At 39.3% G+C, this 26,302-nt stretch overlaps 1 protein-coding gene across 15 annotated transcripts in view; it reads left to right on the forward strand.

Annotated features, from left to right (window-relative positions):
* Positions 1-1,486: 1,486 nt before the first annotated feature.
* Positions 1,487-26,302, forward strand: part of SIPA1L1 (signal induced proliferation associated 1 like 1) — a 317,068-nt gene continuing 292,252 nt past the window's right edge. For 9 of the 15 annotated variants that reach the window (XM_036238980.1, XM_036238982.1, XM_036238978.1 and 6 more), the window contains exon 1: positions 1,686-2,274. The gene's annotated coding sequence lies outside the window, so the exon portion shown is untranslated. Of the gene's footprint in view, positions 1,628-1,685; positions 2,275-2,306; positions 2,629-26,302 lie in introns of those variants that run through there. The other 6 variants (XM_016118659.2, XM_016118664.2, XM_036238983.1 and 3 more) reach the window with 3 other exon arrangements.

Here is a 26,302-nt window from a genome sequence, read left to right on the forward strand (position 1 = left end):
ATGTAAATGGAAAATGTCTGTTACTGGAAATTTTTATATGTCTAAGAGCTATAGAATTTTAAAGATATAATGACCTAACATCTGGGCTACCCCTCATTTTACAGATGAAGAATCAGAAAGATTAACTTTTTAAGGAGACTCAATTATTAGTGACACAGAAAAAAACTCATATACTAGTTTGAGTTTGCACTTGACTCTGTCTAGTGCTTTTTATCACTATATCACTAGGTTTCTTTCATCTACATAGCATTTAAGCTTGTATGTAGTCTAAGAGTTTTCCATGAACTTTTTTAGGTTTCTAGTTTTACACGATTGTGTTAAATAATGGTTTTTGCATATTTATGTAAATAGGGAAAGAATCCATTTTAAAAACTGAGATATAATTCATATACCATGGAATCGATTTTTACTCATTCATTTTGAAATCTGAAGGTTAAACTTAACTTCTATTTACAGTGTCCGATCTCCTCCTTCCCCTCAAAGAAAAGTTTCTACAATGAAAGGAAAACAACTGGGATGAAAAGATTTCATGTTCATCCTTAATAGCATTTTGGAGTAGGTCATTTGAAGAAGCTTAATTATTTAAAAAAAAAAAAAAAAAGCCCTCCATGGTGATTAGGGTTTTTATGAGACAAGGATGAAGAAAGGAAGAATAATAACTATTAAAAACAGACACAATCTGTGTGAAAAGAAATGGGAAGATAGTTTAAGAGTCAAAAACGTAACTGGGAGCAGAAATACAGTCTTAGCGTATTTTCCAGGGTAGGGTGAAAGGAAAGTATTGAGGACAAATACAGATTGACATTAAGTAAATATCTACTATGTACCAAGCCTGTGGAAGCTCTAAGAATTCAAAGTTGAATCATGCAGATCCTCAAGGAACCCAGTCTAGAGGTGGTGGTGGGGATGCAGCAGAGTGAGGGGGCGGGGGAAGGAGACTGAGGGGGGTTATGGAGTGCGCGGGGGTTGAGGAATGACGTTAGTTGGGGAGTTGGAAAACTGATTACATAGTAGAAATTTGGAGGTATAGATATGTGCAGGCTTCTCTGGCAGAAATCTGCCCCAGGACCTCTTAAAAAAGACAATTAGCTTCATTTGCCAAATTTAGCTAGATAGCATGATGCTGATGTTTACAGATATCCTCTCTGAAGAGATTTAAAAATCCTCCCGCTTCTAGCCCTTGCTTTCTCCACCATTAGGGCGTCGGGCAAGGGAGGGGGCAGGTTGAAAACTGCACCCACGTTGGCTGTCTGTGCTCTCCGCAGGAGACAGGAATCCAGGGCTTTGCCGTCGTCATAGCAACTAGGAGTTCTGCGGTCCCCCCACCTTCCTCCGACTCCTTCCACTTCCCCCGCCGCTTGGGCAGCGCTGCCCTTATTCTCGCGAGATTTGAGCGCAGCGCCGAGCAACCCAGCGGTGATCTCACCGGAGACCGGGGGAAGGAGGGAGGGAGCGAAGGAGGGGAAGGAATGGGGCGGGGAGGCGGGGAGGGGAGGGGACGGGAAGGGCGAGTGCGGCTCCTCCATCGCCGGCAACTTTGTGAGCGAGTTCAGTGCGTGCGTGAGCGAGTGAGCGAAAGTCAGTGCGGCGCCGAGTCCCCGGGAGGAGGGTACCCGGGGAGGGCCAGGTCTGGGCTTCAGAGGCCGCCCCGTGCCCGCCCCCTCGCCACTCCATCCCCTCCTGCCTCCGTGGCTTCCTCCCCCTTTCCTCCCCCTACCGATCCTCCCCGGCCTTCCCGCCCGGGTCTGCAGTTACCTGTCCCCTCCCCCACTCGGCACGCACCTCCCCATTCCCCCGCGCCCACCTCGGACCTCGGGACCCCCGATTCCTAGACGCTCAGCACTCCCTTCCTGTGCCGGCCGCCCCCTCAACTCTTTCCCCTGGGGGCAGGAGGGCGGGATGGGGGGCATTGAGCCTTGGAGGCGGCGCGAGCGGGGACCCGAGCGCCCAGACAATAGTTGATGACCTGGGACCGGGGCACCTCCGCCCCCCCCCCCCCCACTCGCGAGGAACGAGTTCCTCGCCGGCTGCTTTCGGGTGTGCATTCCGGGTTCCCCTGAGAGCCTGGCTCGGGAGTTGGACTGATTCACCCTCGCTTTCCCCGGGTGCCCCTTCGCTTGGCGCCCTCCCCGACCTCTCCGCCTGCCGTTCTCCGCAGAAGAGGCGGCGAGTGAGCGCGCGCCGACGGTCTGCACGGTTTCTCTTTCTCCCCAGGGAGAGCGCGCGGTGGACGTACCCGGGACGCGCGGCCGCACCAGGAGGCTGGGCCCAGCGGTAAGTGGCTCCTGCGCCCCGGGGCCAGGCAGGGGAGCAGGGTTGCAGGACTGTTGACAGCCCCAGACCCCCTTTCTGGCGGGGGCTCGAGTCTAGGACTGAGAACAGGACACCCGGAGGCCGATCAAAGTTTTATTTCCGATTTGGTGGCGTGCTGATAGCTCAGCCCGGCGGGAGCGAGTCCGGGCTGCACCGCGCCGGGCGTGCGCGCACGCACCTTGGAATCCGAATCTGCACAACTGTCCGCCAGGCGCCTGTGCGGGAGGCAGGGAGACCCGCGCCCGGATTGGGATGGCTGGGCCCACACTGCTGCTCTCTTCTCCACACGACGACCCTTCCTTTTCAGTCACCTGGGTGAGCGCTTTGCAGGCTGAGCTGGAGAAGAGAGGCCGACAAGGTTTAATCGTGAGAAAGGAGGAAGAGCAGCTTGGTGCCCGCGGGTGGTTAATTTCTTTCCCGGGGATCTGGGGGGAGTGAAATTCTGGGATGCTCTAACCTGCTGCAAGTAAACTGCAAGGGGGCTGGGGAGGCGTGAGGGTGCTGCTAAAAGAACTTTTACTCCCTCGCCCCATCTGTTTCCAACTTCTTTCCTGACCTTAAAGATATTTGCGAGGCTCCCTATCACTCCATGGCATTTCTAGGAAGACAAGTAATCGTGTTGTGCAGGTTGAAATTTCATCAGGTTCCCTGTTTGGAAAACAGAGACAAGGGAATTGGCTCACTTTCAAGGAAGATGTTGTTTAATTGAGTTGTTGGTATTCGTTTTGAAGGGAAGCATTTGGAGACTGATGACCCCTAGATGGCATTTATCTTATAGATTTTATTTTTCTTGAGGGGAGCCAGCATTTCCTGAAATTCTTACTACCTGCTAAACGATTACATTTCTAAACTGCAGCCGGTGATGCGATGCAAATTTCAGAGGAAAGGTGTTGACTTTCATCAGGTTCCAGGTCTATCTGGATGAACTGGGGTTGGCGTTTCCTCTATAAAGCAAACCTTTCATGTTGAAACTCTGACTCAGACTCTTAAAGCCATTGTTTTTATACTGGTACTCTGTAGGAGTTAAGTGTCAACTTTCTCTTGTTTTCTCATATGGAATATTCGTCTAAGGTAAAGATTCTCTGACTTAATCTTTTGGAAAAGTACAAGATTAAGTCCTATAATATCATTCTCTGCAGCCAGTTTAGTAACGGTATTAATTTTCTATATAATTTTGATTTAATGACTTTCACTTTTTCCTTTTTCCTTTTATGAAAGCTGCAATTAAGTCACTTTTACGAGGATAAAAAAAGCCGATGAGAGTAATATAGAACAGTGGTAACAGCAGTAATTTCAAGTAAAAGGTTTACATAAAGCAGTTTATGGTCACTGATGTCTCTGGCTATTAGATGACATACCAGTTATTAATGAGAATCTTAATATTAAAACATTTTTTCCCATGGAATAAGTTATTTATACTAAAGCATTAACAATTAACAGTGCATTTAAAATGACTTGGGTGGTGATTTGCACATAAATGGTTAGGAGCAAAATAAGAGATTTTGGGGGATTAATGGTTTCATGTGGCTATTTTCTTATCTCATTAGGCTTAAGTAAAGGACTTTTGAAGTTGACTGTATCATTAGATTTCTCTTGTTGACTGAGGGAACAAGTTTGGCAAGTGGCTCAAGACAGTCAGTAGGTGTTGCTGTTAGCTTCTCTGCAGTTCCTGGTACTGCTCTTTGAGCCTGAAATTGCAATTCTGGTGCAATCAACTTAGATCTGAAACTTCAGGCAGTGTTGTGACTTTATCCTAGAATTCTGTGGCAAGGTCGACTTGAACTCTTGGTAATAATTCCAAAGCACCTCAATGAGATTGTATATTGAGATTTTTAAAACTCTATCCTTTACTTTTTCCGGGCTTTTGTATTTGCCGTGTTTGCTTTTGCTTTGAATTAGGTGTGTAAATTTGATGTAGCCCCCTCATTTTAAACTACCTTCTAGTAACTTCATTGAAGTTACAGATTTTAGATTGCTTGAGATTAGGAATTTAGTAGACTTTGGGAGATCTTGGTTGACTATGAGTTGAGATAGGAGGTATATTTTCAAAAGTTTGCAGGTTGAACTTTTCAATAAATGGCTGTCTTCTATCTCTTTGAGCTGTGAAACCAGGAATATGAGAAGAGGCAGTACAGTATGAGTACAGATTCCATGAATCTTTCTGATTTAGGTGAAAGTATGTCATGATCAACGATAACATGATTCTGTGCTTCCTATAGGTCCTCACTGTTGTGTTATTATTTCTTTTGTTCCATTCCAATGCATATATGAAGTATGAATAATCTGAAGATTTTCTGGTGACAGCTCAGATTTGAGCCTTTTGGTTCACTGACCAAATTGGACTTTCTCTAAGGAAGACAAATAGATTCGTCCCCATTAATGTAGAGTTAGAACTCTGATATAGCATGCTTCTTTTTTTCTTTTGACTAAAATTACAGTTCCTATCTCAAATTCAGACTTTCTCCCCCCATAATATCATTACATCCCTAACCTTTGAGATTTGTGTTGTCAAACAGTATGTATTGAGTGCCTCTATCTAGAAGACACGCTGTTGGAGTCTGTGATTCCAATGGTGAGTTAAAGTGTGCTACTTGGCCCTAAGGAACTTAACCATCCACTGGGGCCATTTGTAGTAACCTTTCCTCGTTTGGTGTTATGATACCCTAATGCCCCCATAAAGGTTTGCGTAGCAGGCAATTATTTTTGAATTTTAATTTAAATTAATTTTTGAAATAATTTAATAATTTAGAAAGTTAATATTTTAAAAAATAATAATTTTTAAAATAATGAAATATGAACAAAGAGTTCTCAGAAGGTCTGGGCTTCAAATTTTCTACCTCTGGGATCTTAAAAAATAAAAAAATTAGAACCTCTTTCTCAACTGTCTTTCTGAAAAACTTTTTTTTTTTGTAGAGATTAGCACAATACTTGCTTGCCTCACAGCTTTGCTGCAATAATTGAGACTATATGTATGAAAGTACTTTATAAACCATAAAGTCTTATTTGCAGTTGCATTTTCTTACTTCCTGATGAACAAATTCTTTGATTGTTGGAACTAGAAGGGTTTTTGAGCATGAATCATTTGGCTCATCTTCCTCATTTTACAAATGAGAAAACTTTAGCTGGGAAAGTTGAAGTGATTTGTTGGTTATAGAACTAGTCAGTGATCAGGCACTGATTGGTAGGCAGGTTTTCAGATTTAACTGCACTACTGTTTCCTGTTTTTTCTTCCTGCCTTACAGCCTGTTATGTTAAAATTTGTTATTACTTTTTTCCCCTTGCACATAAGTGTTCAGTGTTCATTAAATATATGTGAAACCAGAAGAAAAATTTAAGGAAACAAAATCTGCATAAAGGTCGAAAAGTTATGAAAACAGCATTGTTTGGTAACTAAACTTTAGAGTTACTCAAATCACAAAGTTATGGAAAAAGAAATTGTGTGAAAGTATTTACGTGATAGAGCCAGTAGGTTTTTTTTTTTTTTTTTACAGAATGTTTGTTAATTCAGAACATAATGTATTTGCATGCTCTTTAGAAAAACCAAACTTAATTTATTCTAGTTTACCATTTTCTTCTTAAACTCATTTTTCATTTGCAAAAGAAGTGGTTGTACCTTCCTTATTTCTGGAACAGTGGCAACGTTTAGACTTTCTCTCAGCTACATCGAAGGGTAACTGGGGCAGGGATCGGGGGTGGAGAGGACCAATCAGGTGGAGGGATAACTGTGCAGAAAACAAGAAGATGCTGCAGGAGCTTTCCGTTGAGAATGTGACTGATTTATGTCGCACTACCTTACCTTCCACTGGAGTAATCTGAGCCCAGAGAGGAGAAACATTCCTGCCAGTTTGGTGACTGCCGTTTAGATGAGGGGCTCTCCTTGTTCTGGGGAGGGGTAAGTGTTATGTTATTCCTTTAGTGCTCACAAAAATTTGTATCTTGTTCCACATACAGTGCTGTTTAATATATGGATGTTTCGCTGTCACGTGAGATTGACAATCCAGCCTTCTATCCGCTGCACTTCTACTTTTTTGGTATGAGAAATAAGTCGGCCTCATTGGACTTTTGCTTTTAGTTTTTTCTATGCCTAGCTAATAAAAAACGAAACAAAACACTGATGTGGCACTTTGTTTTCCAAAGATTTTATGTTGACCCTTGAACAATGCACGTTGACCACGTGGATCCACTTGTATGTAGATATTAAAAAATAAATACTGTAAATGTATTTTCTCTTTCTTATGATTTTCTTAGTAACATTTTTCTTTTCTCTAGCTTTATTCTAGAATATAGTATAAAATATATGTAACATACAAAATATGTCTTAATTGACTATAGTAACAGTAAGGCTTCTAGTCAACAGTAGGCTATAACTAGTTAACTTTTTAGGGACTGAAAAGTTATGTTCAGATTTTTGGCTGCACAGGGTGTTGGTGCCCTAACCTCTTCTTCGTTCAAGGGTCAACTGTATGTAAGTTAATTATTCTTAGATGACAGCTCATTTATTCTTTTGATAGGCTTTCAATGAGCTGTGGAGTGAGTCATAGAAACATGGGAAAGATTCCGTTTTCTTAGGCTCTTTTAAACACAGATTCGAGTGAGGGATGGAATGACATGATTGTGATTGGATTTGTGATCACGAGGGTAAGAAAATCCATTAAGTGTATCTTTTGAGGGTGGGGGTTAGTCCACCTTCATTTTCTCCTTTTGTTCTGGTCTGGGGAGAGTAAGGTATCTCCAGCTGCAAAGAGAATGTGTGTGTTTTCTTGAAGATCTAGAGAGATGGCACCAAAATGGCACAGGGGACTGTCAGGGACTTCTTTTTTTTTTTTTAAATTTTATTATTAGTTTCCAGTATGCAGTACATTGGTTAGACATTTATATAGTTTATAAAATGATCCCCTTAATTGCTCTTTTTCTCCTGTGACTCTGCACCTAGCCATTACATCACTGCTGACCGTATTCCCTATGCTGTACTCCCCATTCCTTTGACCCTCTATCAACCACTAATTTGTACTTTAACCCTTTTTCCCTTTTTCCCAGCCCCCCAGCTCCCCTCCCCTCTGGCTATCATGTCAGGGGCTTCTTTAGTTGGACCTTAGTAAACAGCAGTGCTTGGCCAGTGTGCCACGGAGTCAGGCGAAGCTGTTTCTCTTTGCCTCTGGAGGTCTGTGATGAGAATTTTCAGCTTTAGCTATCTAATTTGTTACTTGTCGTGTTGCACTACATTTTCCCTCTAATTAGGATTGTAGTATGCCTAACTTTAAATTGTGGGAAATGGACAATTACATAATATTAGGTTTCCCTTTTTTTCAATTCAGGAGAGGCAGGAGAATGTATACTTGTTGGAGAATGCCGGCTTGGAGAGGGAGAGTTAACGTTTGCACAAACACAGGGGTAACTCAGAGGCAACTTGAGCAGACAGGACATCCAGCCATGGAGGCCTCTGGATTCCTTTTTTTCCTCTCTCCTCCCCCGCATAGCTGGTCCAGGTTAAAATGAATTGCACAGACCCAGTAGTGGATTTTGGTTAGTCCTCTTCTCTGTGCCCACTTCTTCCAGAAAACCTTTTACCATAGCTACAAGTAAGTCATTGACTATATGGTTTTTGTGGTTCAGTGTCTTGCTTCCTTTTAGAATGAATTCTCGACTTCTCAGAATAAAGCTATTGAGAAATAGAAAGCAAAGGGCTGAGTGCTGAATGATCATATTCCTGTAATCAAGACTTGACTATGACCAGTATGTTTTACTTTGGCTTCTATATTATCTTCCCACAATTCATTTTTTTTCATATTCTCAATTATTTGCCTAGATAGGAATTCTAGTTGGACATACTGTGAACTCCTTGCATTTCCTTTAACAGTCTTAGTTCCAGATTGGTTATTTGTTTTTACAAGTTTCTTTTCAGTTCTTGATGCTTTTAGAGAAGCAATTAGTAATTGAACTGGAGTACCTTGCCTCTGCAAGGAGAGAAAGTACTTAGATGGAGATGTTTATAAGATACATAATTATAAATAAATAGAATGTTCTAAAATTTTCCCCTAATTTGACTTTTATTGCTTGTTCCACCTGTGTGTACCTAAGAAAAAATGAAAAGCAGTACTTTCCTATATTTTTACAAAAAGTGTAAGTTTGTGACTTGTCAGAACCATATTATTCTCTCGAAGACTTCAAAAACACATGTTACTTTTGAAATAAGGATTAGTTTGTAGTTGATTTGACTCTCCGCTTTCCCCTTACCCTACTTTGGACTGTAGGTTTTGCCAGTATAGTTTGCCAGAGTGTGACTTCTGAGTGGTTGGTATTTCATGTGTAAAGAGAGTGCTCTGTGTGTATATATGTTTGGGGTCTGGCTGGACTTCCGGCGCAGGATGTGCCCTTGGGAAACCTCTTAAGACGGCTTGCCCAGCTGAGCCTGAATGTGGTTCCTAACCCTTGTCTCTCTTCCAGTTTGAGAAATGCCTGTGATTCTTCAAAAAGAGTTGCAGTATTACCTTATTTTTTAAAATTAGAATCGTAGTACTGATCCTTTGTAATAGGAAATGAGGTATAATAATTGCATAACAACATAGTGTTTCAGTAGATAAATAATAAGTTATGGAGTTTTGGATTTATAGAAAAGAGTTGTTGAAAGTTCAAAGACTTCATCCTGATAAATGCTTTTGGTGGAATTTTTCTGAAGGCCATTTTCAAGGTATGTTTTAAATAGTGGTTTTCAGTGGTTTGGGTTGGATGCGTTTGGGGGAGCAGTGAGTGCTTGGTGGAGAGGATAGATAATCACCCTGGGACTTTTCTCTGGGGAAGCATGCTGAACATAAGGCAAATGAATAGGTGATTTGAAAAAACTCAGTAAGTGATTCTGTTATGCTTCTCCCTCACCCAGTTGAGAACACAATGGCTTATTTCATTTTTGGATTTATACTTGACTTGGGCTTAAACCAGAAAGCAGCTAACTAGGGATTGTGGAAACTTCATTTAAATGGGTGAAAAAGAGAGTCTCTGATCCTCTGTGTAGTCCAATTGATTATAAAAAAGACAATTTGGAAGAAATTTGGAAATGACTGTCAACAGCTAGAAGGGCCTGGCTGCTTAGACTCCTGCCATGGAGGTAGAACGGGGAAATCCCATTTGGTATTGCATGTTGGCATTTATTTTTTTTATTGGGGTAAAAACTGCATAATGTAAAATTGGCCATCTTAACCAGTGTTCAGTAGTAAGTATATTCGTGTTGCTGTGAAACAGATCTTCAGAATGTTTTCATCTTGCACATCTGAAACTATACCCAGTAAACAGCTCTCCATTTCTCTTCCCCTCATCCCTGGCAAACACCATTCTATTTCTGTTTCTGTGAATTTTACTACTTTAGATATCTCATATAAATGGAATCATAAAGTATTTGTTTTTTTTTTGTGACCGGCTTATAACACTTAGCATAATGTCCTCAAGGTTCATACATGTTGGCATGTGACAGGATTTCCTTCCCTTTGAAGGCTGAATAACATTCCATTGTATGTATAGACCACATTTGTTTATCCATCATCGGTATAGATGGACATCTGGTTTGCTTCCACCTCTTGGCTATTGTAAGTAGTGTTGCTCTGAACGTGGGTGTACAGATATCTCTAAGTGACCCTGTTTTCAGTTCTTTTGGATACAACTCAGAGGTAGATCATATAGTAGTTCTATTTTGAATTTTTCAAGTAACCTTTATACTATTTTTCATAGTAGCTGCACCATTTTACAACCTGCCAGCAGTGTACAAGGATTGTTCCTTATCTTCACCAACATTTGTGATTTTGTTTTTTTTGTAGTAGTAGCCATTTTAATGGATGCGAGGTGATATTGTGGTTTTGGATTGCATTTCTCCACTGATAAGTTATATCGAGTACCTTTTGTATGCTTGTTCGCAATTTGAATATCATTTTTGGAGAAATGTCTTTTCAAGTCTGACCATTCAGGTAATTTCTTCATTCAAGTCATAAGATTTTTTTGTTGTTGGGTTATAGTTCTTAATTTATTCTTGATATTAACCCCTTATCAGATATATGATTTGTAAAAATTTTCTCCCATTCTGTAGGTTGCGTTTTTACTCTTTTGATTGTGTCCTTTGATACGCGAACGTTTTTAAGTTTGGCGTAGTCCTATTTGTCTGGCTTTGCTTTTGCTCTCTGTGCTTTGGGTGTTATAGCCAAGTAATCATTGCTAGTTCGATATTATGAAGCTTTCCCGCTATGTTTTCTTCTAGAGGTTGTATAATTTTAGTTTTTCCATTTAGGTCTTTAATCCATTTCGAGTTAATTTTTATGTATGGTGTAAGGTAAGGGTCCAACTTCATTCCTTTGCATGTGGATATCAAGTGTTTCCAGCGCCATTTGCGGAAGAGACTGTGCTTTCCCCATCGAGTGGTGTTGATACCCTTGTTGAAGGCATCTTGACCACATAGGTGAGGCTTTATTTCTGGGCACTGTTTTATTCTGCTAGTCTGTCTTTTTGCCAATACCACTCTGTTTTGATTACTTTAACTTTGTAATATATTTTAAAATCAAAAAGTGTGAGCGATACTTTTATGCTATTCTAGGTGTTGAGTAATGGAGAAGTAATAGAGAAGTTGACAGTAGAGAAAACAGTTCAAATACTTTTTCTCTTTTTTGAGGGGACTAGACACTTAAGAATGAGGTAACACGGTTGAAATGGCAGACTGTATGCGAGGCTGTCAGTTGGCAGCCAGTGCAGTAAGAGCTGTGGGCTAGCACTTCCTAGTTTACAAAGCACTTTCACAGACATTTAGTCCAGTGGCTTGGGAAAGCTTCGAAAAGGCAGTGGACTTGGAATGGATCTTAAAGATTGAATGTGTACTTCAGTGGGTGTGAATACCAAAACCCATCTGTGTCATGTATATCATAGTGCTGTAGAGAGGTCTTTAATGAAAGCCTTTAGTAGTAGTCTCAAGATTTTCAATGGGATCAGTTATTATTATAACTGTCACTTTTGATTTTTCTTCCTTGACACTGTATTGCCTTTCGTATTCTAATATAGTAGTTTCTGAGTTTCCATATTTATTGTTAGATAGCCGTGGGTCACATATAGAGGCAGAATACTTAGCCATAGCTAAGTTTTATTTTCTGGACATAAAAAGAATAGAAAATTAACCTGCTGGGTCGAAAAGGATGAATTGAAAGAGAGAGATTGGGGCCAGAACAGCAAATAAGTGACCACTTCAATAAGTAATTTAGGCTACTTAAGACATACTTTTTTCACCTTCTTAATAGAACTGGGGGGGATAATTTTGGTTGGGCATATTACTTTGAGGGACAGGTAAGATTTCTGTGGAGGAAAAGTGTAGTATGCTTGCATATAGTAGCCCCGTAGTAAAGAGTGGTTTAATGGTGACCAAATGAATTTATGTCTACATGGTGAGTCCCTAAGGAGGAACTTACTCATTTATCCCATGAGTATTTATTGAGTGCCACTATGTGCCAAGGGATGGTGGCTGCTGCTAGTAAAGAGAAGAACACACGGCTCCTGCTCTCCTGAGGCTGAGGCTCTTCCAGTGACTGCTGTGGTCCCTTTCAGTGTCCCTTTCAGTGTCCTGTTCCTCTCAGCTGGTTGGATTTTTCCTTTAGTCAAAGGCCACCTGTGTTACTTCTGATGCAAAACACATGTAGTTATTATTATGAAAATAGTCCTAAATTACATATTTTTTTTGTGTAGAGGAAGAAACACTAGATAATTCTGCCTTTTGGTTTCCAAGGAGATATGTCTCGGCTAAATTTATTTTATCAAATGCTCTTCTAAGTAACAGAACTAAAGGAAACTGGCTTTAATGAATTTTAGTTAAGGTTTTCCTGAGGAACCAAATAAGGTTTTCAGATCTTGGTTTCTGCTACTTCCATGCCTGCTCCAAGAGAATCTAGAAACCTAGTTTTGATCAATTCTGGATTTTCTCATTAATTATCAGATCTCAAAAAAGCAATATACCCGTTGTGGATCTTGTTTCATTCGTTCTTTCCTTTGCTTGTTTATCTAACAAGTTTCCAGTGTTTACTTATTATAAACCAGGTAATCTTTTCATTTGTAAAGGGAAGAAACTTAAGTTTCCTTGAAGGTCAATTGTTAAAATTCTGTTCATTTATTAGTGTGATTTAGGGCTTTTTGCAGATAGTAGAAGTGTTTTTGAAAGAAGCAAAGAAAGAGAAATTTAGCTTTTGTTTTTAACTTTAAAACGTTTTAGTGGGAAATTTCTGGAATGGTGAATAATTTTAGCATTAGTTTAGCTCTAATCTGAAAACAAGCAACATTTTAACTCAACTTTGAGAGGCTTTCCTTGTAATTTTGGTAGAAAACAATCCTGAATCTAACCTTTCTGCTGTTATTTGAAACACCTAGAAACTTAATTCCTGTTTCAGAGGACTGGTATAATACCAGTGTAGGAGGCTTAGAAATGCTTATCACCTCTTCTTCTAGGTGCTCAGTTCTGAATCTTTTAGAGCTCATGTCATTTATGTGTGTGGTAGTCTTGAGATAAGGTGACATCATGTCACTGAATGCAGATGTCACACCGAAGATCTGAGTAAACAGCACTGTGATAATTAAGCTGGCAATTGCCCGTGCTGCCAGATGTGTGATATTCGGATAACCTAGTGTGAGATTTTGTGACTTCTTAAAATGATATTTTCATGTTAATTTGTTGTTATAAATCCAACATAGTATTGTTTATGCGTTATAAGAGTCAGTTTTGCCACGTAAAATTTAAAAATTTTCTCCCATGTAGATCATTGGCTATTGGACATCTGGTCTCATTGTCACCAAAGAACATTGGAAGATTGGTTATAGTCCTGACTCTGTGACTTTGGTCATTTTCTTTTATTTACTAACCAGCAGTATTCATTGAGTACCTTCTAGGTGGCAGATATTGTTCCCATCCTGGATATACAGCAGTGAACAACTCTGAGTGTGATAGGAAGCCACTTGAGGTTACAAGGGGTTTTGATCTGACTTATTTTTAAAGGACAAAACTTTGTTGTGTAGAGAATAGAATGAGGGAGGCAGAGAGGCAAAGGTGGAAACAGGGAGATTTTCGGGGTTCTGGCAATAATCTTGGTGAGATCAGACGAGAGTAGCAGTGGAAGAGATGAGAAGCGGCTGGATTCTGGACGTAACCCAAGTGGGGCTAACTTGGTTCACTGAAGGGTGAGATGGCGTGGAGTGAAAGAGAGAATGGAGTCAAGGATAACACCAAGAATTTTATTTAGTCTGTACAACTGGAGTAATGGAACTGCCGTTTATAGAAATGGGGAGGACCGGAGGAGCAGGTTTGGGTGGGGAGTTAAGAGCCGATTTGTTCGTCTTGGGTAGGAGGTACCAGTGGATGTGCAAGAGGAGAAGTCAGGTTGGCAGCTGGTAGGCCTATTAATCTTTATGAGCTTCAGTTTTCTCATCTGTGTGATGGGAAAAGTATTTGCTTTCAGAATACTTGAGATCAAATGAGGAAAATAAGTTAAAGCTTCTAAAGTTATGTCCTATAATGGTGATCCAATTTCTAGAAAGTAGACTGGTTCCCATCTTAGGTACTTTGTGGTCTCTTTTGAGCTGCTTAACTCATAGGTCTGAATATATTGTGGGAAGCTGTCATTTGCCTTCCAAAGGCAGGCTGGTGTTTGTTCTCTCTTAGTGGATGGGAAAGCTTTCTTTATCCATTCTGCAGTTCCTGGGCAGCTTCTGGTTCCCTCCAGGGTGTCTGGAGCTTCATGTTATGTAGAAACATCGGAGCACTTCATGTATGACAGACTTGCCCCTTCGTAAGCATAGTTTCAGGCAAAAGTAATTTTATTTAAATGGGAGGATATTTTAGTGTATGTCTGGGGGGAGACTCTTTACTTTCACAAAGTTTTTATTATTTTAGGCTTTTCATAACTTAGACCAGTTAACAAGTAGGGTCTCATAGGTCAAATTTATTGGGGAGACCACTCCTTGTTTTTTGATTCAGGATGCCTATTTATACACTCCCAGGTTTTTCGATGGCTTAAAATTTTGTTATAGGAAGGTGAAATATGTTAAATATATATTTGAACCCACTGGATTATAATTTAATATCCAAGTAAAAATGTCAAAAGCATCAGTCTTATATTTCAATCAGTGATATTTTGAATTGATTAAATGTCTGTCTTCAGAGGTCGTAGTTGATAGTCATATCCTTGAAATGCAGTATTTGCTCATAATTGGCTCCTTCCCGACAGTGAGATTTTGCTTTAGGAACATCTTCAGTCAAGAGGTGCCGTGGTTCTTGGTCCTTCTAATCCGTGAGGCGGTTCGAACAGAAACTCTGCTGCTCTCCCTTCCGTGCCCTGCTCCTTCCCTCCTCAGTCTGCGAGATTCAGTGGGGCATTGGCTGTGTGTGCCCATTGCAAGTCATGTGACTTAGAGAAGTTCCATGCCTCTGAGTGGCTGACCTACGTTGATGAATAACTGATAATTGTTGGGGATGCCGTCTTAGTAAGTATTCTAAGTGTTCAGTGGGAAGAGGACAATATGGCTTCAGTGAGGGAAGGCATCAGGTGAACAGGAACTATGTTTTTCAGGAGATGTGCAGGCAGAAATAATTTAGGCAGTTCTCTCATGTCTTTCGAACAAGAGGATATCAATGTTAGGGTTTTAGCCAGGTTCTTGAACTTAAAAAATAGATTTACCCATCTACTCAGTAATTGTTAAGTTATATAATCTTTTGCTTTTCATTGAATCGGCTTGATATGCGTTATTTTATTTCATCTGCTAAAAACTGAACTATAGGTTTCTAGTATAATAATATTTGTTGAAAAAAACCCCAAGCCATTGTCTTTCCTTTTGAAGTACATATTAGAAAATTTAGATCAATTGCAATAAATAATTATGAAGGAATCTATATTTTTAAATCCCTGTCTTTTCCATGCATACTTGTTTCCTCCTAGAAGGAATACAACTTACTTAGACTTTCTAAAATATCTTTTAATATTTTCCAAATCCCCTGAAGTTAAGCCTTGTTTTTACTGGAGAGATACCTTTAAGTTTCGGAAGTCACAGTACCTATTTATGTACTCCTAAGTTTTTTTTTTTAACACCTTTATTAAATTACAATTCACTTACTGTACAGTTCTCCCATTTGAAGTATGTACAGGTAAGTAGTTTTGAGGACATTTATAGAATTGCGTAACCATCTCCATTAACAATTTTTTGAACATATTCATCACTCCTAAAAGAAACTCCAGCGCCATTTGCAGTCACTCCCATTTCTCCCCACCCCACTTCTCCACCCCAGCCCTAGGCCACCGTTAATCTACTTTTCCATTTTTATAGATTTGTCTAGTCTGGCTGTTTCATTTAAACGGGATCATGCAATTTGTGGCCTTTTGTGACTGGCTTCCTTCATCTAGCTCTGTCAAAGCACTTTTTAAATTTTTTTTTTAAAGCATTTTAATGTTAGTGGTAATGTTACAGATTTCAGATTCAAAACCAGATATTCCCTGTCTGCTGACACAGAAACTACAGCCTGTGCCTGGTACCAGAGAAAATAGCAAAACCACGTTACAGTCTGTGTTTGTGGAGCGGAGAGTGAACTTTGACGTTTTCCTAAACAAAAAAGCTACCCGGGTACCAACCCACAGATGCACTCAGGACACGTGACTGCGCAGTTGTCTTGTCTCTCCCTGCTTGAGCGTTGCCTGCTTCTTTGAATTTTTCAGATATCTCTTAGAAGTCATCTCTCCGATTCTTCTCTTTGTTTTACCTTCGGTCTGGTCTGGAACCAAGCCTTGCCATTTGTTTTCTTTTGAGTAGATTCTTGTTTTCAACTTATCTTAGTTTTATTGCCACCATCTTAGAACAGACCCTTGGCTCTTATATCTAGTGCTCTCCTTTCTGAGCACTTTGATACCTGCTCTCCTAATCTCCAGGCCATCATGTCTGATTGCTCCCTCTAATGTATCACTTAGGTACAGGCGCCACCCCAGAGGAACTAAAGTGGTTCCAGGGCTCCGCCACATCAAACTCTCACTCTCCTGCTTGTTCTTACGACGTTTTTCCTGGGTCTCTCCTTTCCTGTTTATCTGATTTCTTGGCCTTTCCAGGACCGTGTCTCTGCCTTCATATGCTGGGCCTCTGCTCTCTCCTCTTCCTAACTATTGTGACTTCCTTTGAGCCTTTGTTCATTTTTGATTTTAGTTCCACTCAATTCAAAATATATGTGAAATCTAAGTTCCTCACCTATAGATTTCTCTCTCTCAGCCCCTTCCCTGCGTATCATGTTCCTTACTCTTATCTAGTCTCTCTTATCACCTCTGATGTGGTACCAGCTCTGAACTCTAGTTTTATCTGTTATCATTCTCATCCTTCAAGGCCCACCTCCTTCATTGATGTTTTCTGGTTTCTATAACTCACCTTAATTGCTCCCTTCCCGGAAATGATGTTGTAGTGTGTTGTATACTTAAAGAGCTTAGCACTTAATAATTAATGCATAATTTATCTACGATGTTAAACCTGGAGAAGACTCAGAAGGGATACCTTCTATTGTCAGAAGAATCGAAAGTCTGTCATATGGAAGGAGGAGAGGTTACCTTTGTCTCCTCAGACCCCACGGTGTAGACCAATGAGTAAATACAGGTACTTGAATGCACACCAGAAAGAACTTTTCTGGTAGCCCTGCATGCAGGTGTGGCAGGTAAGCACAAGTTAGATCATTCTGGATGGGGTCGTTGTGAAGGCAATTCAGACAATTCATGGGGGTCTAATGAGATTAGTGGTTCTCAGTCTCCATGGATGATCAGAATCACCTGGGGAGCATTTTAAATACATGGATTCTCAGTTTTTGGAAAGTTCAGATCATGCAGTCTGTGAAGCCAATCTTAGAAACTTTTGAGATCCTGTGAGTGTCTCATTTGTTTACCAAATTTTATTGAATGCCTGCATTGTGTGGCAACATAAAGTTGTGGCTTTTGCCTTCCTAGGACCTAGAGTCAAGGGGGAGAATGTAGAAGACTGGGGAAACCATGTGATTTCTCCTCAGGTAGATGTGGAATCTTTGAGGATGGGGACCATTTCTCATTTTATATGTTTATTTGCTCCAGAAAAATGGGCAGGCACATTAGCATTCATTCTTGGGCGGTAAACCAATTAACCTGTTGTTCACTGGTTTACTTCCTGTTGTGAAGGTTGTTACTGTGTTCTTTATCTAGTTGTTCTCATACAACTTAATTTCTTGTTTGAAAAGGATCCACTCTATCCGCCTTTTGATTTTGTTGCTTCCTAGTAATAAAATTAACAATGGGTGCCATTTATTGAGTGTCCAATGTGCCAGGCACTTCATGTCACATTATTGCTAATCATTATAACAAGCTTCAAGATAGACATTAGGACTCGGAATGGGAACTAGGATTTTGAGTTTCTGTTATAGAATTTTTTCTTATACTAACAAACATTGCAGCAGCTACTTAGTTGAGAAATCATCTGATGCAGTCATCTGTCGGGATGAGGGTAGTGGCAGTTTTGTTTTGGCTGTGTGCATAGAATATATCTTATTGTTTGGGATGCCAGAAAGCCTGTCTATGTATAATAGGGTAGCAATGACCATCACCCTGTTAGTTAACTGGTAATTTATTTTAAACACTATGCCACACTGATGATAGAAGCTCTCCACCCATTTCTCCGGTGAAAGCCTTAGCTTACTGGTAGGTTTTTAAGCCTGGTCTGTAGTTTATCATCTGTCTGTGTTGAGCCACAGTGGAGAGTAAGGGACTGTTTTTTTTATCTCCACTGATGATCTAGATTTCATGGAACTGGCATGTGACCCATCTGGTGGTTTTTCTCCTGTATCTGTAATAGGACTTGGGTCTATCAAGGTGACCCCCACAATGCTCAATTTATAATGGTCATAAATCTTTCACTGAACTTCACCAATGAATTAAGTTCTATGTTAGGTTCTTTACTCACATCATCTCATTTTATCCTTATTAAATTCCTGTGAAATAGATACCAACATTTAACAGTGAAACTGGAGCTTAGAACGGTTATAACTTGCCTAGCTTTAAACTTCTGTTTGCATTTTTCCAGGGGTTGTGCAGAAGGGACACCATTTTAATTTCTCTCGCTTCTTCCTATTGCTGGCTTCGCTAAGAAAAATTAAGTGGTAGATGAGTGTACTTTTAAGAGGTGAAGAAGAGCAAGTATCTCAGACTCCTAGAGAAGATTCATGGATAATATATTTATTTATTTTTTTCCATTCGCGTCAAAGTAATGATTGTCATTGGATGTTCTCTTTGATTAACTGAACTTACTGAGATCTGGGAAACAGCTTCACAATGGGCCCACCTCTGTTAGGGAAGGTCAAAGCCTGGAGTTGCAGATATTTTTAGTACAAATTGCTAGATGAAATGTAAATATATATAGTTGTGATGAAATAAATATAAATCTTCACAGAGTTTGTAATAACCAGATTTTTTTTCCTAGTTAAAAACCTTTATTTCCTGACTGAAGGCAAGACAGGAAATTTGAGAAATTTATATTCTGGGTAAAATACTTTCTCATCTTGTCTGCTGTAAGATTGTCATCCTGCCATGGACTTCTGCCTATTGCCCTTAAATTGTTATTCTGTCATCAAGTCAGCATCTGCTTTGTTTTGAAGTGTTTTAAGAGCCCGACAGCATATTGGAAATACGTAGATTTTTAAAGAGAGGTTAACTGAAATTAATTGAAAAGACAAAACCAGGTGTAAGATCAATCTTGGCAATCAAGTGTGCTTCTAGGGAAAACACATCCAATTGATCAAACAGAATTGAAGTCACTGGTAAAAAATTTTAGTTAATTTAGGTCATAGTGAAACAGAACATTTCCACTACCTTAATTTTTCTGTTTAATTGTGGGCTTTGTAGGTTTATTGAGTCCAGTGTGTACTTCTTTAAACTTATTTACAGGTCATTTCTTCAAAGTAAATATTTGAGACTTCTCTTTCCTGTTAAATAAATCCTCAAGGTTTTCTGCTTTGGTTTATTAGATAAGGATTTTTGGTGGTGTAATAACATAGCAGGAATGGTTTTATCTTACTCTCCTGTTTGCTTTAGTATTTAGGCTTATTGTTTAATCTTACGAACAAAGATTAGTTTTAAAGGATATGGTTAAATTTTGGTGGCTGACCAGGGCCATGCTGTACCTTCTACATACATACGGCAGAGCGCCCTGAGGCTGTTTAATAATTTTAGTTCTTGGTGCCCTCACTTTATAGCAAGATGCATGAGCACCTTGGGCCTGTTCACTGTCCTCACGTCGCATACTTTTATGTTTCCCTGTTTTGATTGAAAGCTCCATTTTTAATGATGATATATAACTGCAGTGATCTAAGTCCATTAAGAAAAAGTATGCCACCTTCTCACCTTAGCCTACCCACCATCAGTCAGCAAGGTCTATTTCTAAATATGACCCAAATATTCATCATTCACCCAGCAAAAGACTTAATGAGCTGTTTTGTGCCAGCAGGCACCTGCTGTGGGTGAGGGACTGTGCTGAGTGTCGTATAGGTAATTTGGCAGTCCTGTTCTCAAGATGCTTCCAGCTCGTTGGGGAACTTGGGAAGAACAGAGGAAAATGTCCAGCAGAAGATGAAAGAAATCATTTAAATGTATTGTCTACCTTCTTTTTATTATTAAGGAAGCATTGCATAAGGTTTTGTGGAAAATTTGGAAAATACAAGATAGTATGAAGAGGAAAAGAGTCAGCAATCCTCCTGCCACCCAAGGATAACTGCTGTTAACAGTTTCATGTTCCCTGGATTTTAAAAATGCTTCTAGTAGATTTCTCTGCGAATAGTTTCCGAGTTACAGATGTGCTGTGCTCTAAAATTTTGTAAGTTGGTAGTTGGCATTCCAAATGCTTTTCTCAAACATTAATTTCATTTTAATCTTTTCTAGGTGAGTAAAACAGAGCCTACCCTCTAGGACAGGATGTGAGAGGTGATTTACAAATCACAGTGTACTCACGGCATGTCCATGATTTAAGGCTTGGAGAGTTTGTAACAGGAGAAGTCAGAAAAGAAACAATTTTATTTTATGTACATTTTCATAGCAAGTGTTTGAGGAAGGCGTTTTCCTCATTTTCTAGTTTAGATTTAGAAAATGGATTCAGAAACTAAGTTGCTTGTCTGGTTGCACAGTGCTTCATAGTAAGTGCCAGCGGCACATTTAAGCATTGGAACTAAGGACCTGGCTTCCATCCTGTCAGTGAGACCTCAGGTAATTCCTTAATCTCTGACTTCTTTTTTAAAAAGGGCACAGTGATGATGGTTAACTTACAAGGCTATTGCCACAATGAAATGAGACAGTGTATATAATGCCCTTCTCACTGTTTGAATTCAGTACCAGTAGATGGGAGCACTTACGATGTTTGTTGTATGGCATTTAATAGATATCCAGTAGGTGTCAATTACCCACCGTTCCTTCTTCACAAACTCTCCTAGCTTGCCAGTTTTCATAGTCTCTTTCCCTTGGATTTTTAAAGACTTGATGGAAAGGTACACTTTGTGTGAATTACCATGGTGGGTTCTTGGATTTGTAGAATAAATGTCATCTACATATATAGGAGAATCCATGTCATCAGTAGTTGTCTTTGAAGGGTCATCCTGAACATTTTCCCGGGCTGTTAGATTGGGGAGAAGGAAGGGGGTACAGCGAGGAATCAGCTTGGATATTTCTTGGTTATAAATTGCTATCTGCCATCCTCAGCAAGATTGTACTATGGCCAGTGGTGTGGCCGCAATTTGTAACAGTGAGCAGAGGTTAACAGGGCAGGACAGGCACTTACAAGGGAGATGCTTGGTTCTCTTGACATATTTGTGCTTTTTCATTCTTATTCAGTTGACAAATAGTTTGTTGACATTCTCCTGTGTTTAGGGCACTGTCTGTTTTGGGCCTCAAAGGGAGCATCCATCCTCAATGGGAGTAAGCCAAGTTGACAGATGAGTAACAGAAATTTATGCTCACTTTTTACGTGTCAGGGTAAAGTGAAGCTGGGGGAACTTTGTCAAAATATACTAATATTATTTTTCTGTGTTTACTTCTCCCATTAGGCCTTGTAGGCTAGGACTGTGTCTTTTGCAACTTTATATTCTCAGAGCCTAATCTTAAGTGCATCCCTGAATAAATATGTATGAGTTCAAAGCTGGCAGAGAGATAAGGTAGTTTATAAATGGTGCTTTTCAACTATCTGTATGTTTGCGGAAATCGCAGCCTTATCTGATAAGACTCTGGCTTATTGATAATTCTAGTTTTAGAAGATAGAAGGTGGAAATTGTGACTGACTGATTCATGCTGGGAACTTTAGGTAAAAGTGGCTATATTGTCTTGAGGTTTCTTCGTGATGGAAGAGAGTCTTATGGCCTAGATTTTTAGGAGATTTCACAAAGTTCAGAGAAAAGATTGTATATCTCCAAGGCCAGCAGAAATGTAACAAAGAGTATGGTTTCATTTAGATGGGTGGGAAGAGCTTCAAGAAACAAAAGTTGCGACTGTATGAAACCAGATCACAATGATAAGCAAAAAATGGGGCTTGGTTCTGAGGAAGGCAGCACAGCCGCCTAGGGCCACCGTAGTAGAAGCCAGATTAAGAAAAAATAACAACTTTATTGATATGTAATTCACATTTTATATAATTAGCCCATTTGAAGCGTTCAATTCGATGGTTTTCATAGTATTCACAGTGATGCGCAACCATGCCACCGTCAATTTCAGAACATTTTATCACCTTAAAAAGAAACCCCATGCCCTTTAGCTCCTACTTCCTTTCCCATCCCCCCAGACCTAAGCAACCAGTAATGTACTGTCTGTTTCTATAGATTCGCCTATTTTGGGTGTTTTCTATAAATGGAATCATATCGTATGTGGTCTCTTGTGACTGACTTCTTTCACTTAGTATGATGTTTTTAAAGTTCATACATGTTGTAACATGTATCAGTACTTAATTTGTATTGCTGAGTAAAATTCCATTGTATCAGTCTATAACATTTTGTTTCTCTATGAGTTGATGGAAATTTGGGTTATTTTTACTTTTTGGATATTAGGAATAATACTGCTATTCATGTGTAAGTTGTCGTGTGCACATATGTTTTCATTTCTCTTGGCTGTATACCTGTGATTGGAATTGCTGGCTTGCATAGTAACTCTGTGTTTAACCTTTGGATGAATTGCCAGACTGTTTTCCAGAGTAGCAGTTCCCTTTTACATACCTGCTTGCAGTGTATGAGGCTTCCAGTTTGTCCATATCCTTGCCAATACTTGTTACTGGATTTTTATTTTAGCTATCTTAATGGGTATAAAGCCGTACCTCATTGTGAATTTGATTTGCATTTCCTTAATGACTAATGATATTGAGCGTCTTTGTGTGTGTTTATTAGTTATTTGTATATCTTCATTGGAGAGATGTCTTTTCAGATCCTCTGCACATTTTAAATTTTTTTGTCTTATTATTGAGTTGTAGGTGTTGTTAATATACTCTAGATACAAATCTTTTATCAGACATGTGATTCGCAATAGTTTATTCTATTCTGATGTTGTCTTTTTACTTTTTTAGGAAGCTAGGTTTTAAGTGGTGTACAAAAGAGAAGAGGGCACATAATGAGAGAAAAGGGAAAAGAAAGAACAGGCTGACTGGCTACAGATGTTGAAAGAGGTTATAACTAGGCCTGTGGGTTGGAGGAAAAATTTGAAATTACCACAATGATTTAAAAAAACGTTTTCAAAGTATAATACACACATCAAATGTAAAAATTGTAAAGATACAGCTGTATAAGTTATCAGAAAATGAATACATGTGTAATTACCATGCAAAGTCAAGAAAGAGGATGTTACCAGCCACCCAGAAGCCCTCTCATGCATCCTTGCAATCACTGACCCTCCTTATTCCCCAAAGATATCCACTGTTTTGACTTCTAACACCATATATTAGTTTGTATATATTCTTGAAATTTATAGAAGTGGGATCATACAATATGTTATTTTTGTCTGTTTTCCTTAATGTGTGAAATTCATGTATTGCTTATAACTATAGTTCTTTTTCATTGCTCTATCGTTTTCCATTGTATGAATATATAATTATTTATATATATTCTACTCTTAATGGACATTTGAGTTTTAGTTTTCAGTCTTTGGCTACTGTGCCCTTTCTTGTATGTATTTTGAGGTGCACATGGCGTGCATTTATGTTGGATATATATCTAAGAGTGGACTTGCTCTGTCACAAAGTGTATTTATGTTTAGCTTTAACAAAGATAAAGCATATGCAAATTAGTTTTCAATCTATTAAAACAATGAAGATAAAAAGAAGCTAGAGTAATTCACTTTTTTTTCCCTGCTATCTTTTTAAGCAAAGAAAGTGTTTTTCAAACAGAGAAGGGTAAAATATAAAAGATGAGAGTAGAGCAAGAGAGTCCTTACTTAAAATGGGTAAAAATCTCCAGGCTGAATGAATTGTCTTCTAGGATACTGAAAACTTTGCAGTTATTTTTGAGGAACCCAGTTGGGAAACTTTAAGAAATGAAAGGTGAGAGAAGTTCCTGAAATCAAGGTGCAATCAGCGCTTTTGTTTTCTAAAGAAAGAAAACAGATTGTTTCATGTGCATTTCTGGCAGAAATCTAGTATAGGTTTAAACAGGCGATTTAATAGCATTGAGTCAGGATGCTTTCTTTCATTCCAAAAACATTTATTGGACCTCCGGTTCCTATAGGTTTCTGGTACCAAGAGTACAAAGGTGAATGTCATGGTCCCAATTCAGAAGATCAGGTTGTAGCAAGTATTTTCAGTGCATTTTCTTGCACATCGTTTTTGAATGGCTCAACTGTGTAAGAAACAGACTTATAAGAAAGTAATTATTAGTGTTTGCAGAGCACCTATAAAGCTGGTTGTAATGTGCTCAGTGACTCTGGGAAGGAGAGGGGAGAAGAGGAAGTCTTTGAAAAGATGATATTGCTTCCAAGATGTGAAGAGAATAAAGGAAGTAGTTCGGGCGGAGAGGGCAAGTAGGAGTTGGGGGTTGGGTATAAGACCATTTCTGCTGTATAGGGGGTAAAGTGATTATGAAAAAGCTTTCTCTAAATGGGAAGATGTTGCCACTGATTGGCATCTTAGTGAAAAACTCTGCATATTATGCTAAAGAGTTGAGACTTTATCTTATAGAAAGAAGAGCTTGGGAAAGACTTTAAATATCCAGGGAGTGGAATGATCAGACTTACATTTAAAAAGTTTGCTAATAATGTGGAAAATAGAAGGTATTAATCCAAAGCTAGAGAAATAGGAAACACTTCTTACAAGACTGACGGTAGGATTACATGGGCCAGGAGGCGAAAAACGGAACAGATTCTAGAGCCTTATTGAAAAGGTGATTGAAAAAAAACAAAAAATCTTTGTATTGCATTATAACGGACATACAGAAAAGTGCAAAAAGCACAAGTATACCGTGTGATGACTTTTAACAAAGTGAATATATGTGTGTAATCAGCCCTCACATTAAGGAACAGGATGTTGCTAGCCCCTCAGAGGACCTGGTTACCCACCCCCAGTCAAAGTGTTACCCCTTGACTACTGACACTGTAGCTGAGTTTTTTCTGCCCGTTTGTTGTGAGCTTTATATTAATGTGATCATGCATAATATATTCTTTTGTTTCTGGCTTCTTTCCTTCAATGTTGTGTTTGTGAGATTTATCAATGTTCTTACAAGTATATGCAGTTTATTCATTTTTGTTGCCGTAGAGCATTCCATGGTATCGTGATACCTCTGGTGGATGGTGCTGCCATGAACATCCCTGTGTGTCTTTTAGGCGAAGCTATCTGTAGGGGATATAAATAGGAGTGGGCTTCCTGGGGCATGGGGTGTGTGTATATTCACTTTAGTAGACACTGAAACACAGTTTTCCAGAGTGGCGATATCCGTTTATTTATCTATCTGCAGTATAGGGGAGCTCCACATTCTTGGCATCACTTGGTATTGTCCGCCATTCAATTTTAGTTGTTCTGATGGATGTGTAGAGGTATTCCATTGTGGCTTTAATTTGCATTTCTCTGAAGATTAGTATATTGAGCCCTTTTTCATGTTTATTAGCCATTTGAGATCACTTTTTGGGTAATGGAAGTGTTCTATGCCTTCACTGTGGTGGTGAGAAGTGGTTGAATATGGATAATATGTTTTGAGAGTAAGGCTCACAGGATATGTTCATGGTCTAGAAGTGGGGCGTGAAAGAGCGGAGTTAAGAATGGCAGTAGGTTTTATTTTATTTTTATTTTTTGCCTGAGCAACCAGAAGGAAGGGAATTGGGATATGGGAGATAGGAAAGGCAAAGAAGATCCGGAGCAGTTAGTTGTACCCAAACATAAAATGCATGTAATTTAAAACATTTTTCAACATTATATAAAGAAAGGGCATTTGAATACCCGCCCTTCCTCAAAGGGGATGGGACATAATCTCAAAATAAAGGACAGCCCTTTCAACTGGATAAATTTAGCTTTATGAAATACTCATGAGCAAGTTCTTATTTTCTCATTTCTCTGAAGACCTGCACATGCTGGTATTGTTTTGCAGGCCAGCGTTGGGAATCACTCATCTGTGGTTTTATGTATGTGTCCCTTGATGTCAATACTATTAATAAGTGAGTATCATATCCATTCTGAAACTTGCAGTATGATTGATTGAGGTTAGAGTCTAAATATGAGGAACCGTAAAAAGCTTCACATTAGGCCATGTGCCGTTTCCAGCCCAGAAATACTTTATTTCTTAAAGCAAAAAAAAAAAAAAAAAAAAAAAAAAAAAAAAAAAAAAACAAAACCAAAAAAACCCAGATGCCTCCAAAGGACACATATGGTACAAGTGCAGTCATAGTAAAGCTCAATACTCATAGTAGTCATCTTAGTAACTTCTATGCTGAAAGGCTCTATGAAATTATTGTTTCTAAAACTTTGTTTCGAAGTAGCCAAGCTCTGAGTGTCCTTTAGCAAA

The sequence above is a fragment of the Rousettus aegyptiacus genome, unplaced genomic scaffold (assembly GCF_014176215.1).
Source record: "Rousettus aegyptiacus isolate mRouAeg1 unplaced genomic scaffold, mRouAeg1.p scaffold_m13_p_3, whole genome shotgun sequence".
In the NCBI taxonomy this organism is placed as follows: Eukaryota; Metazoa; Chordata; class Mammalia; order Chiroptera; family Pteropodidae; genus Rousettus; species Rousettus aegyptiacus.